This window comes from Canis lupus, chromosome 17 (genome assembly GCF_048164855.1).
Source record: "Canis lupus baileyi chromosome 17, mCanLup2.hap1, whole genome shotgun sequence".
NCBI lineage: Eukaryota > Metazoa > Chordata > Mammalia > Carnivora > Canidae > Canis > Canis lupus.
In genome coordinates, this window is record NC_132854.1 from 39,164,606 (window position 1) to 39,187,930 (window position 23,325).

Genomic DNA, 23,325 nt, shown 5'->3' on the forward strand with positions numbered 1-23,325 from the left:
AATGCCAAGAAAACAGTGCCCACAATTCTGATGTTGAGCAAGAAAGACAGGGATGTGAGGCATGGTAGTAGTAGCTGACTTTACCTTTGTGAGTATAACAGAGAAAGAATTCTGAGAAAGTTAACTACATCAGAGTATGTAAATCTTAATTTTTGAAAGACAATTTAAACAAACTAATAAGAAAATTGTCTTTAACCCATCCCAATGCCCTAATTATATTCTATATTTTATTTAGTCAATTTATTTTTTTAATTTGTTATAATCCACTAGATGTGCAATGCCTGCCATTGTGAAATGACTCTAAAAGTATAAAAATGATTATAAAATTAGTTCCCCCAAATATAGCAATCCCCATTCATTGGAATTAGTATTACTTTGTAGCCCGAGTCTAGATACAAAAGTGGTATATGGTTGAATGACTTTAGATTTCCTTAGTTGATGGTATTTCTAAATCATTGATTTATGATTCTCATATAAATCAACGTAGGTACATTCTTTGAAAATAAGATATGAGGGCAGCCCCAGTGGTGCAGAGGTTTAGCACAGCCTGTAGCTGAGGGTGTGATCCTGGAGACCTGGGATCGAGTCCCATGTCAGGCTCTCTCTCTGGAGCCTGCTTCTCCCTCTGCCTATGTCTCTGTCTCTCTCTCTCTCTCTGTTTCTATGAATAAATTAAAAAAAAGATATGAATTAAATCATTAATATTCTTTAGATTTGCCTGCCATAAATTTCAGTTTTCTAAACTTCTAAAAATAATACAAAATATATTCTACTATTTCATATTATTGCATGCTAGTAGTGCAAATACTCTGGAAAGGCTTTCTACAAAATAAATAACTAAATACATATATACATACATACACACAAAAACAAAATTCATAATTAAAACTTATCATATTCTATCAGGCTTTCAAGAGGTAAAGGCAATCTCTACAAGTCCTATTTTCATTTTTTTAAAGATTTATTTATTTATTCATGAAAGAGAGAGAGAGAGAGAGAGAGAGAGAGAGGCAGAGACATAAGCCGAGGGAGAAGTAGGCTCCCCACAGGGAACCCAATGTGGGACTCAATCCGGATTCTGGGATCATGCCCTAAGCCAAAGGCAGATGCGCAACTACTGAGCCACCCAGGTGTCCCCAGCAAGTCCTATTTTCAAAAGAGGGGAATTGAGATTTCATCTCTGAGAAGATAGTAGATATACTTTCCGCTATTCCTCCCTCTAATTATATCTAAATTCCTGGATGTTGCATATAAAGCAAACGTAAGGATGGGGCACCTGGGTGGCTTAAGTTGGTTAACCATCTGACTCTTGATTTTGGCTTTATGGTCTCAAGGTGGTGAGATTGAGCTCCACACTTAGTGCACAGTTTGCTTGAAAGTCTCTGCCTCTCTCTCTGCCCCTCCTCCTGCTCCCATGCTCTCTCTTTCTCTAAAATAAAATTTAAAAATACAATAAAGCAAACATAAGAATAATCTTTAAATGTAGAGAGAAAAAGACAAAATAACTAGAGACCGGGGGCCCAAGGAAGAACAAGGCAGTAAGTTCCCTAGGGTTTCTTTTTGCCTCATATATCCAAGATTTGGAGGTGAAGAAGCAACAACCCAGAATGCCAATGGGTGCTGATAAAAAAAAAAAAAAAAAAAAAAAAAAAAGCCACCTCTTTCTAGCTAAAAGAGCAAGAAAAGTGCAACATAGCAAGACAATATTGTTAAATGTTGACTGCTCTATACCAGCCAATACCACAAAAAAAAAATAAATAAATAAAACTGTGGTTCCATCCTTAAAAGCAAAGGCTTAGTCAGGAGCCTAGAATTTCACTTTTACCAGGAACTAATAAGGCACTAACTTCTTGCTAGGGTGATGTCAGAGAAAGCTAAGTAGTGAGCTAGAATTTAGTCTCTTCTTATTCTAACATTCACAACCCTGCCCTCCTGCCCCACCCCACTCCCACCCCCACTTGGCATTGTTAAGGTCCTATTCCTCTTTCACTGCTAGGGAAAGTCAAATGGGAATTATAGAGCTAATAAATACAATATGCAAGATAAAAAAATTCAATGGATGGTCTCAACAGCAGAATGGAGAGTATAGAGGAAAAATCAGTGAATCTGAAGATGGAGAAATTACCCAACTGAAAAAGAGAGAGAAAATGAGGAGAAAAAAATAAAAGAATATCAGTGACCTGTGTAACTATAACAAACTATTTAATATTTATGTCATCAGAATTCCAAAGGCAAGGAGAAGGAAGCTAAAAAAGAAACTTACAGGGTTGAAAAGACACTTAAAGAAATAATGGCTGACAACTTTCAAATTTGACAAAAGACCTAGACCTACAAATTCAAGAAACTGAGTGAAACACACACACATGCACATCTACACCAAGACATATGGCAATTCAACTTTGAAAAATAAGGATAAAGAAAAACCTTGAAAACAGCAAACATGAGATAACAACTCACTTAGAAATGTAAAACAATTACATGATATTCGTTTTTCATCAGAAATCCTGTAGGTCAGGAGGAGGTGGGACTATATTTTTTAAGTGCTGATAGAAATGTCAACTCCAAGTTACATATTCAGAGAAAATATTCTTTAAGAAGGAAAGAGGTATTAAGATATTCCCAGATGAAGGTAATCTAAGAGAACTTATCACCAGATTTACCCTAAAGGTTTGGCTAAAGGATGTTCCCTTAACAGGAAAGAAATGATACAAGAACTCTTAGAATTCTGGAAAAAATAAATAGCAGAAAAAACAAAATTGGGGCAAATGCAATACTTTTGCCCTTTTCTCTTGAGTGTTACAAATTTTGTTTGATGTTGAAGCAAAAATTTAACACTGTTTTGGTTTTAAATATATGTAAGAAAGATTTAATTCAATCACATTGTGAACAAGTGAGGCAAAAGAGCAGAATGATAGGTTTCTACATTTCACTCTAGCTAATATAATGTCAACATGAATATACTGTGATAGACTCTGTACCTATTTGAGATACTATAGAGATACACTCATTACAATCCCATCAGCAATATGAGAGTTCTAATTATTTCACATTCTTTTCCATGTAGTAGTATATGTCAATCTCTTTAATTTTAGCCATTCTTGTTGTGAAATTTTTCTCATGACTTTATATTTCTATATTCTTTAATTTATTCTTTAATTTATATTAGTAACTAATAAGTTTATATCTTGCCTTTCTGTTTTCTATATTGTATGTCTGAACAAGCAGAAATATTTAATTTTTATGAAACTCAACTTATCTTTTTACTATTTTATGTTTTTTTTTTTTTTTTTCCTTTTGGGTCCTTGTAAGAAACCATTGCCTAATCCAAGATAACAGAGATATTCTCCTGTTTTCTTCACAAGCTTTGTAGTTTCAGCTTTTCTGTTTAGGTCTATAATCATGTTTGAATTAGATGTTATGTATAGTGTGAAGCAGAGATCTAGATTCACTTTTAATAGCTTTTTCAAATTCTTCCAGCAACATCTGTTAAAAACTCTTTCCTTTTCTCCATTGAATTGCTTGGCTTCTTTGTTCAAAAACAGTTAAAACTATCTATCATCTATCTATCTATCTATCTATCTATCTATCTATCTATCTATCTATTTTTGTTTTTTTTTTAAGATTTTATTTATTTATTCATGAGAGACACACACAGAGAGGCAAAGGGAGAAACAGGCTCTCTGCAGGGAGCCCAATGTAGGACTCAATCCCAGAACCCTGGGATCATGACCTGAGCCAAGGACAGATATGCTCAACCACTGAGTCACCCAGGTGCCCCAATTAAATCTATTCATCAACTTTCTATTCTGTTTCTTATATCTATTTTCTTTCCTATAATAACACTTAATTTTTTAAATAATTAATTTTTACAGAAAATATTGAAATAAGATAGCATGAATCTTTCAGCTTTTTTTTTAAGATTTTATTTATTTTTTTCATGAAAGACACACACAGAGAGAGAGAGAGAGAGAGAGAGAGAGGCAGAGACACAGGCAGAGGGAGAAACAGGTTCCATGCAGGGAACCTGATGTGGGACTCAATCCCGGGACTCCAGGATCATGCCCTGGGTGGAAGGCAGGGGCAGAACCCCTAAGCCACCCAGGCTGCCTGAATCCTCCAGCTTTTTAAAAATTCAACATTGTTTATGTCTCTAGGCCTTTTCCATTTTCATAAATATCACTTGTCAATTTCTCCAGTCTTGTTGGGGTCTGATTGAAAATATGTTCATTTAAAAATCATTTTGGATTGAATTTTCATCTTAACAATTTAGTGTCTTCTAATCCATGAATATTGTATATATCTCCACTTACTTAAATAGTCTTAATTTTTCAGCATTTTGTTTAGTTGGTTTTGTTTTTTAGTTTTCATTAAGATGGTTCTGCACATTTTTTGTTAAATTTTTCCTAATACTTTAAGGTTTATGATGCTATTGTGTCAGTCAATTATTAAAATAATAACATCAACACAATAACAATAATACTAAAATACTAATTGATATTTAGTTAGACATTTGCTATAGAAACAATTTTTGATAGTGTATTATCTTACTTTCTAACCCTCCATGAGGATGGATTATATGAATAAATTGAGAATAAAACACATTTCATTTGCAAATAATGCAATTGAATAAACCAAGACAAATATTCCTAGGAGAACATTGCTTTAGGAAAACAAAAAAATAATAAAATTTATAGCAACAGACAAAATTGTATTATGAGAAGGAACTGGCCTATTTAATGGTCAAAAGGCTGGTGTTCTGGCCTATGCTGTTCCACTAATTAGCTATATGACCTTGGGCAAATTATGTAATCTCTTTTGTCTCTTGACTTCAATTTTCCCCATCTGCAAAATAAAAAGGATAAGCTAAATGACCCGTAAGTTATTCTCAGTTTTAAAGGCACTCTCTTTTCAAAGATTGTTCAACCAAAAAATAAATATTGCTATTTAGAAGTTCAGGGAAATTATTGTGTATGTTCCTTTTGTCGAGGTGGAGTGGCATGATATGGGAATATTTATGCTCTAGAGGCATCGTTTATGGTTTGAAATGTGTTCCCCCATAAAAGATATATTGAAATGTGTTCCCCCATAAAAGATATATTGAAGTCCTAGCCCCCAATACCTCAGAATATGACCTTATTTGGTTATATAGGTCCAAATAAGGACACATATAGGGTCATTGCAAATGCAATTAGCTTGGTCAAGACAAGGTAACATTGGAGTAGGATGGGCTTCTGTTCCAATATGCCTAGTATTCTTACAACAAGACAGTTGTGTACCCAGAGGCCCACAGGGAGAATGTCAAGTGATGAGAGAGGCAGAGATTGGAAAATTAGGTAGTTGCAAGCCACAGAACATGAGGATTCTCAGCAAACCAACAGCTAGGAAGAGGCCAGGAAGAATTCCACTACAGATTTCAGACAGAACAGAACCCAGCTGACATAATGATTTTGGACTTCTAGCCTCCAGAGCTTCTAGTTTTCAGAACTCTGAGAAAATCAAACCAACTAGTTTGTGTTAGTTATGGTCACTCTAGAAAACAAATACATATGGAATGCAGATTTTAAAAATGACTTGAATACTTTTTCACCATAGCAAGCATTCAACAATTCATTCCTTATAATTTATATCACTGGTATTTGAACTGTTGAAGAAGTTTTGTAAAATGTAGATTCCTTAGCCACCCCAATTTTATGAGTTAAAATTTCTGGTAGTGTGTTTTATGAATTTATACTTTTAACTTGTTCCTATGGTGATCTTTGTAGATCTGTTTTGGGGAGCCACTTATTTGAGTAAGAATGGTTTCATTGTTTATCTAAAGAAGTCTTACATCTGTAATATGGAGTAATTACTTTCAAACTTAAAACACTCTTCATAGTTAGAATTGGTGTCTGGAGCTTGTTATCCCTTTAAAAGAAAATCTATCTCTCCCCCCCCCCCCGGAAAGTAGTTTGTATACATATTTTGTAAATTGGGGTTTTCAACCAAAACTCCAAAGTTTGCATATCAAATAATAACCTAAAAAAAAAAAGTCTCAAAGTGTCTGATGGTCTCTCAGGGAAACCATAAGTAGTTCATTCAAAAAAACTATGAAATTATTTTGGTTACATGCATTTCACAAATTTAAATTTGCAGCTTCATTGATATTCTCTCAGAAATATTGTTGTTGTCACAATAATCTTTATATTTTTAAGTTTTTTATTATACTCTAAATTTGTGTGTGCGTGTGTGTGTCTTATTTAACTTTCATTATCAGGTTAGTGACTAGTTCCATCTCAGGTAATGGTTGGGGGTCAGTTTACTGTAGTCAGTTATAAATTATGTTTTTAGAATTTGCATTTTTATTGAATTATGGAAAAGCACATAAACAGCATGGACCCAAAAGCAACTTGAGAAAAGATAAAAGTTAGTGATAAAAACAGTCATATAAATATTACAATCAAGACTTGTCATAAATAAGTAGTGAGATGGATGCCAATATTGATGTAGATTATGAATCTGTATGAACTGGAGAAAATAAAACAGTATGATCATTTTACACAAATAGCGCAAAATGACTTAGAAGCCATAGGATTGGAAAGTAGATTATATTGTACTAGAAATTCATAAACTCAAGTTTTCAGTATGTTATAATTTATGGAAAATTGTCATTTTCAAAGCAATTTTCTGTTTGGTAGACTAACCACATTTTTTTCTAGAACAAGTACTCAATATTCTACTGTATTTTGACAAATTTATCATGATTTAGGTATGAAAGTTATGGATATATAAAAATGTTATCCCTTCAGGAATAAAATAACTTTAGGAAGTCATAAACAATCATTTTAGAAGACATTATTTCAGATAATGAATAATAAACATTATACTTGAAGGTAGTGCAGATTGGGGAGTTAGCAAAATTCCTTTATCATTGAAAATATAAATGGTGGGATCCCTGGGTGGCTCAGTGGTTGAGCGTCTGCCTTCAGCTTAAGGCATGAACTGGGATCGAGTCCCACATTGGTCTTCCTGCGTGGAGCCTGCTTCTCCCTAGGCCTATGTCTCTGCCTCTTTCTGAGTCTCTCATGAATAAATAAATAAAATCTTTAAAAATATATATATAAATGGTAGCAGACGTAGCATTTTACATTTTAATTAGACCACTGATGTGTAGGACATGAATCAGCATGTCTTGGCATATATGATTATTAAGTAGAAGTGTTCAACAATTTACAGACAATTCTCATTATTCCCAGGTTCCATATTTGTGAATTCATCTACTTCCTAAAATTTATTTGTAACCTCAAAATTAATACTTGTGGTGCTTTCATTTTTTTTTTTTTTTTTTGAGAACATGCTTACAGCAGCAAAACACTTGAGTCACCTGGCATCTACATTCTCAGCTAAGATGATAGGAGTAGCTGCTCTACCTTCTTGTTTCAGCTGTCATGCAGAGATGACTGGGAAATGGAAATAGTAGCAGGCAGTGAATTCAACTGCAAGAAGCTCCAGCTCTGGGATGAGGACTGAATCCTAATTTTGGAACCTGTTAGTGGGGAGGTCTTAGGCAAGTCACTTAACACTCCTGAACCCCATTTTGTCTTTTACACAATAATAAAGAAAAAGTAAGGAGAGTTGTTTTTAAAAGGGTTTAAGATTATAATCTATGTGAATCACATATATTTATATGTATCTATTTCCCCTGGGGCAGTGGTTCAGTATTTGTGAATTCAGTATTTGGCAACTTTATAGAACATAACTACTGTGCATAATAAGAATTAACTGTACAATGTGTCTCATTGCAAAGCTATATGAAAGGAGAAAAGATTTACATATACAGTATTTTATGAACAATTATATAGATTGTAAAGGTGTGTTATCTGTAGCAAGTACCTTCCAATTTAAATGGATGGTTGAACGCATGAGTTTTTACTTGTTCTCCAAATCCACTAAAATAACATTTAGGGGATATAATGTAGATATACAGAAGCAAAAGGAGGAGGGAGTGGACAAGATATGTGAACAACTATTTGGAGATTGAATGTATGTAATTCAAGATTTAGAGAAGAAAAAGCTGAAAGTATCAGGAGCAGTAAAGGCAAATGGTCTTCTTCCTGTCAGTAATAGATCCCTTCTGTTCTATCAACAAGATAGAGGGAACCTGAGTGCCTGACAGTCTTTAGGAGTAAAATTGCTATTCATTTTGGACAGTCTTCCAGTTTGTTGGCTGTCTATGAAAGGCAGATGAAGAGCTGTCTGAAACCAATAGTATCTCTAGGTCCCTTTCTCCATTCCAGCAGGAAACAGAAAGTTGATTCTTTTGAGAGACTGAACCAGAATTACTCTGAATAAGAGAAAACAGGGCTTAGATGAGGGCAGGGGTAAAGCACCACGCCAAAATAGCAGATACTAACTAAACATTTTAAAGTTAAAATTGTAAAATCCTAGTCTTTCCCTAGCTCTACATCAGGCTTCCCATCTAAGAAACTGGAAAGACTCCTCTCTGAGGAAATGATAAGCCAGAGAATAAAATTGACAACGATTGATAGGTAAGTATCTTTTAAAAATGTGATAAAGTCTATAATTTTATAGGAACTCAGTGAACACTAAGCTTTTAGTTCACCTTTTTTAATATTTTACTCCTAAATATAAACTGTCAGTCAAGAAAAAGAAAAAAAAAACATAAACAGGAGATAACAAATCAAACAAAATAGAAAGCAGAACTCAAAATATGAAAAAACACAGAAAAGCAACTTTTTAATCTGAAATTAATAAAATCCATATTAGTTATCTAGCGATGATTAATAGAGTATCTTAAAATTTAGTGGCTTAAATAACAATAAATGAGTGAGGGAATCAAGAGGTATGAATGTACAAACTTCCAGCTATAAAATAAATAAGTCATAGGGATATGATGTACATCATGGTGACTATAGTTAATAATACTGTATTGCACATTTCAAAATTGGTAAGAGAGTAAATACAGTTTTCATAACAAAAAAAATTTGTATGGTGACAATGTTAACTAAACTTTTTGTGATGACCATTTCCCAACATATGCAAATATGGAATCATTATGTTGCACACCTGAAACTAATATAATGGTATATGTCAACTATATCTCAATTAAAAAAATAAAACTTCCAGCTGATTTCTAGTTCAAACCAGTAGAGAAAAAAAAAAAAGGGGAGGGGGATGCCTGAGTGGCTCAGTGGTTGAGCTTCTACTTTCAGCTCAGGGCATGATCCTGGGTTCAGGGATCCAGTCCCACATTAGTCTCCCTGCAAGGAGCCTTCTCTCTGCCTCTCTCTCTGTGTCTCTCATGAATAAATAAATAAAATCTTAAAAAAAAAAAAAAAAAACAGTAGAGAGATCACACACCTGTCTCTTCCTTTTCTCCCTAAATACTAATGAAGTAACATTAAAAAGTCAAAAAACGTTAAGAATAAGAGGGAATTCTATAATAAAACAGAATCTAGTGGGGAAAAAAAAAAAACACATTGGTTATCTTCCACAGTTTCTTTGGGTTAGGAGTTTGGGAGCAGTTTAGCAATGTGGTTCTGGCTCAGTATTTCTCATGGTGTAACAGTTAAGATGTCTGAAACTTTAGTCATCCAGAGGCTTGAATGAGGCTGGAAGATTCCTTCATAAGGTTAGCAGGTTCATATCAATTTTTAACAAGAAGCCTCAGTTTCTCCCCATGTGCTCTCTCCTGGGGCTACTCAAATGTCCTTAGGACTCGGATGGCTAGTGACCCCCAGAACAAGTGGTCCAAGGGAAGACAACATAGAAACTATTATATCTCTTATAGAGTAGCCTCAAAAGTCATAAAGTCATTTTCTCATCATACTGGGTAATCACTATCCATCATGGGAGGAGTCTACACAAGGGTATGGATACCAGAAGACAAGAATCATCAAAGCTCATTTTGGAGAATGTCTACTCCATCATCTGTAAGGAAAAAAGTAAATATTAAGTTGGAGGAAAAAGAACAGCATACTCCAAAAAGGAATTTTTCTAAAACTAAAAACAAATCCTTAGAAATTTAGGGACACCTGGGTTCCTCAGTGGTTGAGTATCTGCCTGCGGCTCAGGTCATGATTCTGGGGTCCTGGGATCAAGTCCTGTACCGCGCTCCCTGCAGGGAGCCTGCTTCTCTCTCTCTGCCTATGTCTCTGCCTCTCTCTGTGTCTCATGAATAAATAAATAAAATCTTAAAAAACAAATAAATAAATACTTAGAAATTTAAATTTTGATGTCAAATATTAAGGATCCAATGGAAACTTTAAAATAAATTCCAGAAATTATTTTTTTTAAATGTCCAGATGTTAGAACTAAAAGACAAAGAATTGGTAAATTTGAAAGACATAAATATTGTGACAAATTTTCTAGAAAGCTTCCTAGCAAGAATTCCTTCCATCGCTATATATTCATGAAACTCCTCCTGTCGTATTAGGGAGTCCATTTCCACTCATTTTCAATCCAGGCTGGCTCTGGAATTTGCTTTAATCAGTAGAATTTGGGAGCAGGAAGATTAAGGAAGGAAGGAGTGGGGGAAAGATCCATTTCCAAGCTGGCCACTGATTTTCAATTAATAGCATTCAGTTGCTTGTTTATGTAAGACATTCTGAAAGAGGGTATGAAACTACCACATCAGTATATGAAAATATCCCATGGTGTTCAATATTAGGAAAAGTAAGAGCCAGTATTTATCTGCTAACTCCTTCTCACATCCTATCTTTCAGGGCTTGAAGTTCACCTCATGAAGTATGAATTTTGCTACCATTCTAGGTTCTTATTGATGCCAATGGACAGTACCTACTGGGGAAGTCAGATTACCCACCACCAGCACTGCCCCCCACAAGAGAGGTTCTTTATTTGACCCTGGAAGCCGTGAGCTGTGAGAATATCTAGGTGTTCCCTAAGACAAGACTTGGCACTGCAGATGCTCTGCTGTCTCCATAGCCGGTGCACTGAAGGTCAGGTTATCATTTCAAGGACTCCCAAGACAGCTAGTTGTGTTAGGAGATTAGAGGACAATAGTGGCAGCTAAGGTTCTCCATTTTGTAAGCATCGAAATTTGAGAGGCAAATGGGACTTAGCAAATGTGTTGGGAGAGCACATAAATTGGGTTTCATACAGTCCCTCCACTGTACCACTCAGATTTGCTCACATTCTCCATTAACAATACGAAAGTAAGATTGCCACACGACTTCATCAAGAATGGAGGTACAAATCCAATCATCCAGTAACTTATTGCTTGTTGCAGAATTCTCAGAAGTATTTCAGAAGGTTAGCAAACCATGTTTGAGTCCCCATCGCTGCAGCTACTCCTGAGATTTAACTGATATTTCTTTTCCAAAGTCTAGATTCACCACCCCCTTCTGCTTTGACCAGTATTTTACCTTGTGTAGTGAAGTAATGAAGTGACTGAGATCATGTCTTGAAGGTTCTGAATATAACATTCTTGCTTGTATCTGGCTGAATTTGCTGCATCTATACAACAAGTGATGTCAAGTCAAAATTCATTTATTCCATACATCTTCCTTTCTGTGCCCATTGTGCAGAAGTACCCCCAGCTTCTCTTGATACTCAGGGTTAACTCTACCAGGCAATCCAATAATTCTTTCCTTGCCTACTAATCCTGGAATAAGGAGCCTAAAATAGCTTAGTGATAATCTGCAACTTTCACTTCAGTGAAGTTTCCTCTGGTGGAAGTTACTTCCATAGTAAACATAACCTCTATTTCAGCATAGCTTCCAGCTATGCCGCCATTGCTATTCCATTCATAGGGCCATTCTGCAGGTATTGAAATGTCTGGGGGATCCTGCTAACATGCACAACATAGGTCATATGTTACCTAGTTTTTGAAAGCCTGTTCTTCAGTAAAAGCACACTGGTGGGCATGAATATGAGAGACCAAATCCTCATACTTTGTGCTTTCTCCCATTGAGTCCATCCATTTAATTCTTCTTCAGACATCCTTATCCCCAGGCTTCCATTCTTATTTCTTTCCAGTCATTATCCACTACACAGCGTTTTAGGTATATCCATGTATTAAGTGATGTCTCCATACAAAATGGATGCCTGAGTATTTTGTTCACAGGTTTGTCTCCTGGCATGATTTAATTTTACTGGTATCTTTCAGGCTCACCTATAAATGGGGTTAGAACATAGCAGCAGCTTTTTTTCCTGATAGTTCCAACATAGTGTGGTTGCTCATCAGTGAGCCAGGCCTAAATCTTTTCTTACTCTGTCAATTGGTCAAAAGTTATCCTCCATAAGGACATAGTTGTGAGTAGAAGGATAAACATCAGATAAACAGAAGTAAGTGACAAGGGAGTCTGGGCCATCTGTTCATTTAATTTACTTGTGCTTTCTGAATCTGCTTCAGCCTACTCTTAAATGTGTCACTTCTATTAAATATTTGATTGCTATAGCACCTGCCTAACCTTAGGACTAGCTGAATTCAAAACAAGTTACCGCATAGTGGAAAGTTCTAGTTACATAATCTCTTGGTGTTCTTTGGTCATGTCCACAGACAAAAGCGGTTACTTAGATAAAAGTCTCTGGCATGTGCAGACAAACTATGCTTTTCAAAGAGGGTAATCCTCTGCCATGGTGTACATGGCTTTCCTCTGGGACCCTTTGTGATTATTCCATATCTAGCACATATTGGTCAATGGATGACATGGCTACAGTAGCAGGACAGTCTGCACTGAAGACTGGATTTCTGAACCTCATTCAATACTGATAGCATTCAGAATCTCCTGATGAATGGTTTGGAGTTATATTCTCAAAGGCTGTGCATGTTGCATCAATAATGTAAATAGATTTATCAAGTGCAATGGCTCTTTCTTAACATATATAGCTCTATGAGCAGCAACAACTTGTCTTTTACTTAATGCAGGATATCCTGAATTCCCCAGATCTCTGAACCCCTAAAAATGTCCCTAATCTAACATGTCTCTGGCTTATATGGATTTATTTCTACCTCCTGGCATTATTTTACGATAATGACTCTCACTTGGTTATAGTACACCTACTGAAGCTTTAAAAACAAAACCAGGGATGCCTGAGTGGCTCAGCGGTGGCTTGAGCATCTGCCTTCCACTCAGGGCGTGATCCTGGAGTCCCAGGATCGAGTCCCACATAGGGCTCCCTGCCTGGGGAGGGGCTTCTCCCTCTGCCTGTGTCTCTGTCTCTCTCTCTCCATGTCTCTCATGAATAAAGAAATAAAATCTTTAAAGAAAAAAAGGTTTAAAAAGAACAAAAATAAAAAAATAAAAACAAAACCAAAAACTTTCTTGCAGTTCTACCAATCCCATAATCAGATCTTTGGTCTGATTTTCAACAGAGTCTATCTAATGACTGCAGAAGATAAGTCTTTTTAAAATCTACCACTGAAGCTCTTTGGCTTTGACAGCCTACCTTAAGTTGACAATTTACTTTTTATAAAGTCTGCAAGCCATTAAAAAGGTCATACCACATTATTTAATGTTCATTATTGGCCTTGTACTGATCAACTGCACTTGTATACCTTATGTGAAAACATGACTATGATGTCACTGAGTGCAAAGGGTTATCAGTGCCCCACTTATCACAAGAAAGCCTGGTCCTATTTTACTCAAGTGTTAAGCCTATAGCCTAAAGTCCCCTTCTGCAGTGACATTTTAGGGTGAATGCCACTCAATTGTTTCAACCCAAATTACTTTGAAACTGTGGCTTTAACTAAGGCTTGTGTACTAATGTTTTGTTGGTGGGTAAAACCCCAGATAGCGAGAGGGAGGTCAAAATGAATATGGAACAAGCATGGAGAGAAAGCAAATGCAACATTCGTTACTCACCTGGTCCAGCCTCCCAAGGTGTCCTCCGTGGGTGGACTTGGACTTTGGAGCTACTCCAACTCCCACTGTAGTGGAAATAATGGAGACTGACTAGTCCTTAACCCAGGAGAGAGATGGGACAGCCAGCAGTGGTTAGAGGTAGAGTGATGAGACAATGGAGGTTGCTGTGGCCACATCCTTCACTGGTTAAACAACAGAGAAGGAAAGTGGGAATTAGTGAATGGAGGTAGGTGTGTAAATTGGTCCCGATAACATAAATTGTAAAGTCGAAGCATAAATTCTGAACATTGCTTTTGGAATTTTATTTTGTTTTTTAGATTATTCATGTGGATTGTTAGTAATTAGTATTGTTTTCTTCAGGTATTCTGAAGGTACCAGACATTTGAAACATTTTCCTTTTATCCTTACTATAAGTATCATACAAATCTCTAATTCAGAGATGCCATAACTGAAACTGAGATGAAATAATGTCCAATTATCAGATAGTATTTGTGCTTCCAACCTAGTTCTGAGTCTAAATCCCACATTTGATTTTTCCTATACTGTGGCAACTCAGTAAAAAAAAAAAAATAAATAATAATAATAATAATAATTTTTTAAAATTAAAAATTGCTGTTTTTCCATTGCTTTATAAAAAAAAGAAAAATCATGAATATCTATTTTGTCCCATTTAAGACTTGTAAAATAAATATAGTATAAATTATTATTCTTCTCCTACAATCAAGAAGCCCAAAACTCCAAGAAGGTAGACATCGTACCTAAGCTCACATTCCCAGAGAGCACAAGGTTATGGAAATTCTTCTATCACTAGTCTGAAAATTCAATAAGCCACCACAAGGACTCCAGGAAACAAGGAAACATTTTTAAAATGGGGCTCAACTTTACATTACAGGCCACATCTATCAATGTCTATGACGCCGCACTTTTGCCTGCTAATTTGGTTATTTTTCCCCTTCGGAAAAGGAAGATAAAACTATGAAGAACAGCCATGATATAGACCTTCACTCAGAAAGCATGTCTCCTGATGAAAAAGCGCAGAAAAACACAGTAACTCGTAATGTATGAGAAGAGAGAATTTCTACAAATCTTTTGCAATAATTAATCTGTTTTCTTTTTCTGCATTGATAGACCATTCAAGAAGTAATAGGATGGTCTGTGCCAAAAATATAGGTGCTTTTCGGGTTCATAGTGAGGTTCTCAAGTATGAATATGTGGTGCAGAAGCAGATAGACCTGGGATCTAAAACTTCGTACAGTCGTTTAGTAACTATGAGACCCAGGTGAAGCTAATGGGTCTTTCCCACATCAGTTTTCTAATTTGCAAAATGGAGATTTCTAATTGGCATGTAAAAGGTATGAATTGCAATGAGCTTAGTAGATGCCTACTTCTGGATTCCTTAATATCTGTCAGTCCTGTGGTTTAGTTTCACTGTTTTAAGTTCTTATTTTATTGTTTGTATACTTCAGAAAAGGTAGGGTGTTTGTTCATTTTACCATCTATCCCTCTTACATATTCCCACAAAGTTGGACACTAATGAAGTTAACTCTCAGTTGCTAACTAATTAATCTGAAAATGCTAAATACCCACAGGATTTAAATCCTTGTTTTCATCATGAGTCACTCACTAAAAATGAAGAGCTATTTAAGGTTGTGTAAAACACTGATTAATTATCAGAAATAAGAGTTCAGGGATACTTAAATTCTTTGCATTTCAATAGCAGATGACAGTGTTTAACTTTCATCACCAAACTAAGTCATTTTAGGATTGAGGATGTGAAAAATGAGCTCTCAACTGGGAGAGAGGGGTAACACGACACAAGAGAATGACCCTATTCCCCATTTTTGTGACAGCATGTGAAGCGTGTTGCTGTGAAGTGAACAAACAAAATCACATATGGGAAGAGGCAACAGCTGTCTCCATAAAGTCTTTGGCCTCCTGCTGCCCTCCGTCCTAGAGGCAGACGAGGTGGTTGACGGCTGCCCACCATGCTATATTTTATTGCTTCGTTGACTGTGTTGCAAATGCTGACAACAGTTTACCAGCCGCAAAGAAATTATTTGATTTACTCAAGTTCTTTTGCTACCATTCCAGAGTCTTGCATGTCCTTGGTTAAATGGTGCCCTTGTAAAATTGCGAGGCAAAAAATAAACTGTTTTCCCCTTAACCAAATAGATATAGTGCTGTGATGTGAAATTACTGAAAAAAAATGCGATTTGGGGAAATTACAGTTCCTTGTTTAGTATGTATTTTGCATGCCCTACAGCCTTCCCTAACCAGTAGCTCCCAATTTCATTTAAATTGTAATGATTTCCTTTAAGGACAATTAAGTTGCCTAAGAGCAGTGCATGCATACTAATGCGGCAGAGGCAAGGCTCAGTGTAGGAGAGAGTAATAACTGTTTATTAATATGATAATTAAGTGTTAATGCTTAGCAACCTAATGATATCTGTTAAATAACTTACATTTTGGAACCAAATCCTGGCAAATGGAATTCTATTAAAAATAACAAAATGCAGTGAATATAAAAATAAATGATGCTAATCTGCCATTAAATCACATATATTTTCTGATTTGCATCTCATATGAGAGAAGGCCCCTATTCTCTCTTTTCCACCAAATATGTGAAACCAGTGTAATTATCCATGCCCATTTTAGAGTTTTTTGGCTTGTGGATGTTTATATATATTCAAAAGGAAGGAGAAGTAATAAGAAGTAGAGATGAAGACGAATACCATTTTAAAATATTCTTTTCAAAACTATCCTCTTAGAAGTATGCATTTAGATTTTTAAGAAATTCTAAAATAAGAAAATAAAACATCCAAAATGTGATATTCAAAATTTTAACACTTTCTATGGGTCCTATTTCTCCAGTCTCAAATTATCTTTCATTTTTTCATAGTCTATTCCATAAATAATGAGTATTTCCAATATTCCCAGTATTATCTGAATTATTTTCTCTTTTTGAAACTCACTTTTAAATTTTAAAATGCATATTTATAATTCTTCATTATCATGACACTTTTAGTGACATATGTATTTGAGAATGTAACTAGCTATCCATTCTTAAGTGAACAGTTTTAATCAATGGGAAATATTGGGAGAACAACTAGAAATTGCCATTGTTCTTGCAAAATGGGTAACAGGGAAAATTTGTTCTACAAGTGTAGGTCACTTCTATATAATGAAATGAACAAATCTCTTATGAGTTGCTTCCTTTGGAATTGTTAAACTACTTCCTAGTTAGAAATGAGACACAACAGTATCTTATACATTGTGTGATTTTTGGTCTTCGATCTGCAGTCTGAACCCAACAACCAAAGAATACCATCCAATACCACATTCCTGAAATTTAATTTTCTTTTCTTTTTTTCTTTTTTTTTTTTTTTGCATTTCCTTAGACTGCACTCTCTCTTTCACTGCTGTCCCTGAGTTAAAATACACACAAATTGACTATGTAAAGTCCTTTGAAAGAAAACAAAAAGCCTGGTGAGCTTCTTTCCAGAGAGTGACATGTATGAATGTTGATAGAAGAAGTCAAATGCTTTAGCGGATCAAATAAAAAATGAGAACTAGAAACACTCATTGGATGTAATCATGAGGAACTCTTGATTACTTTTAAAAGGGAAGTAATCTTACAGTATTAAGAGCTAGGTCAGGTTGCAGTGGTCTGAAGTGTGAACTGAATTACATTAAATCCATTAAATCACAAAAAAAATTAAAACAAAAAATAATTACTTTTCAGATGGTAGCTACACTCATAGATGTCAGCTACACTTGTAAGTGTAGCATAATGTATAAAGTTGTCCAATCACTATGTGGCACACCTGAAATTAATGTAATATTGTGAATCAATTATACTTTAATTTAAAAAATATAATATTCAAAAAGCTTGGCTATTAAAGGGAAGGAAAGGTAGAGGACATTAGCTAGAGAAAGAATATAAAATTGAGAACTATTTTTAAAATAGAGTATATGTTTACTTAAATGTGTTTAGATGTTAAAGAAATATTCAGGAGAAATTGGCTGAAATTAACAGGAAAGGAGTAAAAAATAATCTAACAAATTCTCTGAAAAAGTAGGAGGAGATGAGACTCAGAGCACAAAGGTAGATATTGCCCCTGAATCCTACCCAGTGCACCTAAGTCTCTCAAATTGCAAAAAAGGAGGTGAAGTGGTTGTATTTGTATTGTGAAGGCAGGAATCTCTTACAAAATCACCTCTAATATCTCAGCGAAATAAAACAAAAAAGCACTGCTATCCAACCTTTTCTTTACTACATATAGTTTTATGTTTGGTGTATTACTCTTCACAATATTCAATAGTGGAGTTTTCAAAATCTGGGTTTCACAGCACACCTGTCATTATTTTCTTTTAGTCCGTAGACCTCTCAACCTCAGAGGTTGTAGTGGATCTAGTTAGTCTTCTTATTTCCAACTTCTGGCTCAAGTTATTGTCTTGTGTCTCTCTTTGGATCTCTAGGGAAGTGAGGAATTCTTTGCTTTTTGGCCCCAGGTTCATCCCTTTGGCTTCTGGTCAAAATTAGACTGGCATACTGTCTACCTCTTTGCAAACTTGGCTGATATCCATAATGTTAACAGGAGAAGGCCTCTGTCTGTTGGCTAACTCTTCTATTCAGACAGGGGCATAAGTCCCACTCCCTCCATTAAAGCAAACTAGATATTCTGTTTTTCTACTTTTTCTGCCTGACTTTGACTATTTGTATCCTATCTTTTATAAAGTGTACTAAGGAAAAAAAATGCAAACAGAATAAGAAGAGCGTTTTTGTTCTAAGTGCCAGTTAGTTATTTATGTTGAGGAGTTTGGACTTTCATTAATATTCCAAGAGCTTGGAAGTCTCTTGTGATCTAATACATGTCTCCTGAGCAACAAGTAAAAGAATAGGATCCACAGCTCTAGACAAAGAGATTAATAGTTTGATAAATTTGTGTTTTTTTTTTTTTTAGTTTGATAAATTTGGAGTTAAAATGACTTCCTATTTGATATTATGATTGAATAGAGTAGAACTTGTATATTAGGGCTAGCCATGTGAAAGCAGTAAAAATTACACATTACAGTGAACATGTTTCCAAGGAATGTTGTGGATGGGGTCAAACTCAGGTCAGGAAAAGCTAGAACATTTAGAGCTCTGAATGGAAATATAGCACACTACCAAATTTTCTGTTAACCTAATGAACATACACATGTCAATGGTTTGGGGATGGGTAAATTGGTATCAGTGAGTTTACTAAGAAATTCTAAGTGTGCCTAAGAAATTTATCCCTCAATGCCAGATGTTTGCATTTATTGTATTTTTGCTTAATCAGATTTCCTAATGCTACTGTGTCAGAGTGCTAATACGAAATCATGCCTTGTCCAATGAGGTAAATTACTTTAGATGGACCTAAAACTGTAAAGGAGATCATAAGACACAAAACCAAAAAGAAACATGCTAGCGAAGGCATTATGAATGCTTTATTTTTATAAAGAAACAAAGACAATAAACTATTGATTTCAAGATGTCAAATTGTGCTCACATATTTATCTTTCTTTCCTTTAGGTATAATAGAAATTATCAAGTAAACACAATAAATTTTAAAACTGGGCTCAGAAAGAACGATGCTATCAACAGAACAAAATTTGGATTAATTTTATAATAGACAAATCAAATGGGATTGGACTAAGAAAAAAGCCAATTAGTTTCAAAGAGGCTTTGATTAAACATATCAAAGGAGAGACAAACAAAACAGGTGGACTTGTTTCCCACTTCAAAAAAATCACCGATTTGGATTATGAAGTCAGTGTTCCATGTGAGCATGCGCTCTTGCACCTATCCTTATGTATGTGCACGGCTGTGTGTGCTTAGTGGTTGGTAGGAATTGAAGGAGTGTGAAAACTTCATTAGGACCAAAGCTGATTGTGTCTTAGAGTTGTAGGGGTCACTTGGGGCAAGTCAAGTAGATAGTCCAAGATGGAGAATCCAGAATGGAAAGGTAGGAAAGCGATTCTCCAAGTGAGCATGATATTGTGACTACCACCATAAATACCAAAGGAAGAAAAACTTTCAATGAAGTAGTGAAATCTCTAAATGAGACAAGTTTCCTCATCACCTCCTTCCCTATGTCCTGCTCATAATTGTGCTTAGATTGAAAGGCATTCTCCATACCTCACAGGCAAAAGATGAAAGACTAGGGGTTGAACAGTAGACAGGGGTTTGATCAAAGATGTAAGGAACCCCTTTAGCATCCTTCCTCAAGAGCAAGCAGGTACTGCACGCAGCCCCAGGGAAAGTGCAGAAGTGAGTTTTGCCCACCAGCTTCCATTAGCTGAAGTTTCTGGGGCACCCTAAAACTCAATCTGAGAAGTCTTCGAGCATAGGAAGAGAATTCAAGTGATGAGCAGCCGAAGAATTCATGATGTTGCTTGTTTTCTTGATACCAAAACCAAAAGCCAACAAAACAAGAGTAATCTAGTGCCACAGTCCAAACTCATAAATGGCACATTCTCAGAACCCATCATAATAAAACTAGAAATTACCAACAAAATGCAAATCAAACAAAACAGCTTAGTGCTCAGAAATTTAACACTTCTTAATAAATCTGGGATCAAAAGCCAATTCAAAGTTAAACTACAGAAGTACTCTACAAGGGGACAACAGTAGAAATGAGAGCTAATCTACCCTTCTAAATCCTAGAGGGGCATTGGGCTGGAGTAAGAAGCAAATCCGAGGACTAGTTGAAGGTCTATAAAAAGGAACAACTGTTCCCAACACCTGTCACCTTCTCACCAATACACATAGTGTAACTTCTGGCAAAAGGACAAGTGGTTCTTCTCTAAGAAATTGAAATAGTAATAAGGTGACAAAGGTGAGAGCAAAGTTGTTTTTTCTTTTTTTTAAGATTTTATTTATTTTAGAAAGAGAAAGAGAGCATGATCTGGGTGGGGGTGGGGCGAGCACAGGGAGAGGGACAGGCAGGCTCAGTGCTGAGCACAGAGCCTGGCTCAGGGCTCCATTTCACGACCCTGAAATCATGACCTGAGCCAAAATCAGGAGCTGGAAGCTTAACTGACTGAGCCATCCAGGCACCCTGAGAGCAAAGGTTTTTAATGGAGTGTTAAAGCCTCACACTAAAACCTTCTCTGTTCTGGGGATTTAGAGTCCTTGCCTGACAGCTAGCTACTTCTCTGTAAGCTACCACCTGAAAGGTGAAGACTGCCAGTCAATCCCAACATTTCCCCATACATCAGGGTCCCTGCAGACTTCCTAGTCAGGGAAGGTGAGAAATCATCCTGTATATATTACAGAAGAAGAAACCCATACCACCCTCCCAGGGCTTAATTATCAAATAAAATGGACAAACAGAAATTACCAGACAGATATATAATGAACACCGGTAGCATGAAAGACAAAAGGGTATTCTCGGAACATCATATAAATCAAAAAAGATATTTTATGCTATCTCATTAGTATATCCAGAGGATTAGGGGCAAAAATTTACATGTTTAACACAAAAATAGAATACCAAGGGGGGAAAAAAGGAAAGATCAGAGAACAAATAAAAACCATTACGAGAATATGGATTTTGTGTGAAAAACATGAGATTTATTATTTAATCCATTCAGCAATTACTTATGGAGTATCGGCTGTGTGTAAGTATGTCAGGCACTTTCTCCCCGTGCTCTCACATCTGAAAATTGTTTGGCAGGAGAATCTTGCCGAAAATTCAGGCTTAAAATGCCATTATCACTGAGAAATGAGAGAAAATTTTTAAAATGCAAATAATATGCAATTTAAAAAAAAATCAAAATTTTAGATGAGAGAAGCTGGATACTAGAAGGCATGGACTGGGCAAAATCCTGAGAAATGAACCAAAAAAAGATACCGGATGTTGAAGAAATCTGCCTACACCAAGCTGCTTGTGGCCCAGCTGTGAACGATTAGTTGTTAGGCCAATGGGTAGGCGCTCCTGGTAAGTTTCCTCAAACCTGGATAGTATTTCCTGAATACCTCCTCCAGGCCTCCAAGAAGGATGCACTGAACCAGAATCTCCAGGGGTGGGGCTCTTGTAACAACTAGCTTCCAACCAGGAACTGAGAAAAGGAAAGGAAGTGGAAGTGGAAGTGGATGGGTGGGTTTGCAGGCGCTGGGAAATGACATCTTGGCTCCAGAAAGGGAAAGCTCAGTTCCTGGAAAGCTCGAATCCCTGAGGACTAGGGGAGCTTCAGGCATCAGTGCTTCCTCGGTGAGGTTAGTAGGCTCCTCTCTTTCTGCCTTACTTCTTTTGCCTTGTTTTATAGTATTTCTCTAAATTGGAATGCACACTCTCTGAAAGGAAAGAACTGATTGGTATGATGGTGGAGTGCTTGCCCTGTTTTTCTAAGCCTCAGTCTTATTTGGAATGGAGATGCTAACTCCTATTACACACACTACCATTAATATTTACTAAAATGGTAATATAAGGAATACCTGGCATGGTGCACCGTGCATACTGGGAATTCACTAAAAGAGACCCGTGAAAGCTAGTAAATTTGCAGCTGCTAATGACAAATATTTGAGTCATTTTCGTGATTTTATGAATATTAATCATGTTGTCTTTCTCCTGAAAATATTTGAGGATGTGATTATCAGTAGAACTGCTACAACTACTGTTTTTACTACTAGTTTACAACTCTTCAGTCAGTTGTCAATGCGGCTAAATTTTATAGGATGAAATGCTTAAGATAGTACATAACCATCATTAGGGAAATCGTTCTTTAATTCACAGGAGAAACTGTGAGGGATGGTTAAAACTTAGAATGTACAGAAACCACCAGGAAGATTTGGTAAAGAACACAATTCCCTCTCTCAGAGTTTCTGATTTGGGTCTTGGAGTAATTCCTGCAGAACCCACAGTTCCCCAGTTCTGTACCTGGGAAGTCAGTCCTTGCTTATGAATTGATGAGAAATTAAAATATCTTCGTCTGTCTGAGTCAGCTATTTCTGGTGGAGCCATTTATTACATCTTAAACTATTAATAGAGTTTAATATCCCCATCTTTACTCTTATTTTAATTCAAGAGGAAGAGAGTTCTGCTGTAGGGAAGTCAATTAAACGACTCATTACTATAAATATGATGAAGGTAGAAAAATTTTATATTACCATAATCCTGTAAGGTACTTGCAGGCAGATTTAAGAGAAAGCGTAGCAGAATATTTATGGTGTGTTCAACTTCACAGGTGTAAACTGTGAGTAAATCTGTGGTTGGGTGTATTTGATTAGTGCTCCTGCTCTGGCTGTGATGGCTCAATACACAAAAATGGGCTGGAATAAATTGAGGTGAGAAAATGGTTGACTGCAGTCAAATGGACCTTTCAGGTTCTTGTTTGGGGCTCTCTAAAAGCAAAGTTATTTACTTTAACTTTCAGTTGGTTGTTTTCCGATCCAGAAACCATTAGTTCATTTCTTTATTCAATAAATAACTACTGTAAGTGCCTATCATGTACCAACGAATATGTGAAATTAATT